This window comes from Saccoglossus kowalevskii, chromosome 19, assembly GCF_978046115.1.
Source record: "Saccoglossus kowalevskii chromosome 19, keSacKowa6.1, whole genome shotgun sequence".
Lineage (NCBI taxonomy): Eukaryota > Metazoa > Hemichordata > Enteropneusta > Harrimaniidae > Saccoglossus > Saccoglossus kowalevskii.
This window is the reverse complement of record NC_140659.1, coordinates 31,046,396-31,050,946: the sequence shown is the minus strand read 5'-3', so window position 1 is coordinate 31,050,946 and position 4,551 is coordinate 31,046,396.

The following is a 4,551-nucleotide window of genomic DNA, read 5'->3' as shown; positions in this document are numbered from 1 at the left end:
CAGTTGACATTCACATTAGAATACATGACTAAATCAGTTCATATTCACATTAGAATACATGACTAAATCAGTTGACATTCACATTAGAATACATGACTAAATCAGTTGACATTCACATTAGAATACATGACTAAATCAGTTGACATTCACATTAGAATACACGACTAAATCAGTTGATATTCACATTAGAATACATGACTAAATCAGTTCATATTCACATTAGAATACATGACTAAATCAGTTCATATTCACATTAGAATACATGACTAGGTCAGTTGAAATTCACATTAGAATACATGACTAAATCAGTTGACATTCACATTATAATACATGACTAAATCAGTTGACATTCACATTAGAATACATGACTAAATCAGTTGACATTCACATTAGAATACATGACTAAATCAGTTGACATTCACATTAGAATACATGACTAAATCAGTTCATATTCACATTAGAATACATGACTAGGTCAGTTGACATTCACATTAGAATACATGACTAAATCAGTTGACATTCACATTATAATACATGACTAAATCAGTTGACATTCACATTAGAATACATGACTAAATCAGTTGACATTCACATTAGAATACATGACTAAATCAGTTGACATTCACATTAGAATACATGACTAAATCAGTTGACATTCACATTAGAATACATGACTAAATCAGTTGACATTCACATTAGAATACATGACTAAATCAGTTGACATTCACATCAGAATACATGACTAAATCAGTTCATATTCACATTAGAATACATGACTAGGTCAGTTGACATTCACATTAGAATACATGACTAAATCAGTTGACATTCACATTATAATACATGACTAAATCAGTTGACATTCACATTAGAATACATGACTAAATCAGTTGACATTCACATTAGAATACATGACGAAATCAGTTGACATTCACATTAAAATACATGACTAAATCAGTTGACATTCACATTAGAATACATGACTAAATCAGTTGACATTCATATTAGAATGCATGACTAAATCAGTTGACATTCACATTAGAATACATGACTAAATCAGTTGACATTCACATCAGAATACATGACTAAATCAGTTGATATTCACATTAGAATACATGACTAAATCAGTTGATATTCACATTAGAATACATGACTAAATCAGTTGACATTCACATTAGAATACATGACTAAATCTGTTGATATTCACATCAGAATACATGACTAAATCAGTTGATATTTACACTACATCACTAAATAAATTGACATTCACATTAGAATAGATGACTAAATCAGTTGACATTCACATTAGAATACATGACTAAATCAGTTGATATTCACATCAGAATACATGACTAAATAAATTGACATTCACATTAGAATACATGACTAAATCAGTTGACATTCACATTAGAATACATGACTAAATCAGTTGACATTCACATTAGAATACATGACTAAATCAGTTGACATTCACATTAGAATACATGACTAAATCAGTTGACATTCACATCAGAATACATGACTAAATCAGTTGACATTCACATTAGAATACATGACTAAATCAGTTGATATTCACATTAGAATACATGACTAAATCAGTTGACATTCACATTAGAATACATGACTAAATCAGTTGATATTCACATCAGAATACATGACTAAATCAGTTGATATTTACACTACATCACTAAAAAAATTGACATTCACATTAGAATACATGACTAAATCAGTTGACATTCACATTAGAATACATGACTAAATCAGTTGATATTCACATCAGAATACATGACTAAATCAGTTGATATTTACACTACATCACTAAATAAATTGACATTCACATTAGAATACATGACTAAATCAGTTGATATTCACATCAAAATACATGACTTAATCAGTTGACATTCGCATTAGAATACATGACTAAATCAGTTGACATTCACATTAGAATACATGACTAAATCAGTTGACATTCACATTCGAATACATGACTAAATCAGTTGACATTCACATTAGAATACATGACTAAAGCAGTTGACATTCACAGTAGAATACATGACAATCAGTTGACATTCACAGTAGAATACATAACTAAATCAGTTGACATTCACATTAGAATACATGACTAAATCAGTTGACATTCACGTTAGAATACATGACTAAATCAGTTGACATTCACATTAGAATACATGACTAAATCAGTTGACATTTACATTAGAATACATGACTAAATCAGTTGACATTCACATTAGAGTTGACCTTCGCATTAGAATACATGACTAAATGGATTGACATTCACATTAGAATACATGACTAAATGGATTGACATTCACATCAGAATACATTACTAAATGCAATGACATTCACATTAGAATACATGACTAGATCAGTTGACATTCACATTAGAATACATGACTAAATGGATTGACATTCACATTAGAATACGTGACTAAATCAGTTGACATTCATATGAGAATTCATGACGAGGTCAGTTTACATTCACATTAGAATACATGACTAGGTCAGTTTACATTCACATTAGAATACATGACTAAATGGATTGACATTCACATTAGAATACGTGACTAAATCAGTTGACATTCACATTAGAATACATGACTAAATCAGTTGACATTCACATTAGAATACATGACTAAATCAGTTCATATTCACATTAGAATACATGACTAGGTCAGTTGACATTCACATTAGAATACATGACTAAATCAGTTGACATTCACATTATAATACATGACTAAATCAGTTGACATTCACATTAGAATACATGACTAAATCAGTTGACATTCACATTAAAATACATGACTAGATCAGTTGGTATTCACATTAGAATACATGACTAAATGGATTGACATTCACATTAGAATACAGACTAAATGGATTGACATTCACATTAGAATACATGACTAAATCAGTTTACATTCACATTAAAATACATGACTAAGTCAGTTGACTTCACATTAGAATACATGACTAGGTCAGTTGACATTCACATTAGAATACATGACTAAATCAGTTGACATTCACATTAGAATACATGACTAAATCAGTTGATATTCACATTAGAATACATGACTAAATCAATTGATAATCACATTAGAATTCATGACTAAATCAGTTGACATTCACATTAGAATACATGACTAAATCAATTGATAATCACATTAGAATTCATGACTAAATCAGGAAGGTATTTGAGTATTGCCCCATACAACCAAGACACATTATTGCCTGTCTTACCCGAACAACCAGCCACTAATTTTGTTTTTGAGTTTTCATTGAATTTCAGTCTTATATTTCAATAGCTTAGTAACTATGATTTACGTAGGTATTGAAATTCTCTCTATGCATCTAGATTTGTATTAACGCGTACCTCACGATAATATTACTACGTATTATAATACGGAAAGTAGTTGTATGGCAGTGAAGCACATAATTCTAAAAATATGATATAACTCAATAAAGATATATTTTTTGCGTTTGAATCGGGTAAAGATCGCACATGTAATGATGTACATTTAAACTAAATTAAACATCAATTATTCTGCTTTCATCTTGTATTTGTTGGTTGTTCGATTGACTTTTTACTCGTTTGAGTATCAGATAAACTACTATTTTGTTTTCATTATTCTGTTAATTGTAGTTTCAAGTGAAAAACGAAGCATGAAAAACGCGATTGAATCAATTATGTTTACTACAAGGACAAAGTCTTGAAATAAAGCATTTTTATACCACAAATTTAATTGTATTGGATGTAACAACAACAGTTTAGGGATTATTAGTTTGTGAAAGGAAAAACAACTAATGTTCAATAAATAAAAATTAGATATTCGAATATAACAATACGTTACAATGCCTAGATCGAGATAACATGACTCGTAGGTATTGACCTTAGTATGGTTAAATATAATAATGACACGGCTGCTTGTAACTAAATTAGTGCATTCAATCATATATGCTGAAAATGGAAAAGTGATTTGCTGACAAATGAAATAATGGAGTTTTAGTTTTCATTCAATTGTATCTAACATAAGTTTTAATGAAAATCACGTCGCTTTATCGTGTTATAACTGTACGATTTATTGCTTATTGAAATATGTTGTCTTTTACTCACTGATATGTATACGGTATTTTGAGTGCGCTTCTACTTTGTTTTCTGGAAAACGTAATTCTGCATCGTTTGGCAGTTGACACTAATCATGGGTAACAACATTAATTACCGGCAACATTCAACTGTCAGACGACAATGGTTTGTAACTACTTCAGTTTAATTTCAGTGTTGATGTAGTTGTAGCTTTGTTTTTATAAGCTATAGATAATATATAATAAATTAATTATAATAGGTGACGTAATTCATACTGCTATTTCGTCTGTCATATATTCAAATAAGTAGTTTTTTACCCATTTTATATAATAAAATCGGCCTCAGTGACATTTACTGATATTTCACGCAAGCTGCTTATTACCCCTTTTATCAAATGGAATCGCCCTTCGCTCTTTATATTCACCACTACATGCTGAATATCAGATTGTCTCTTT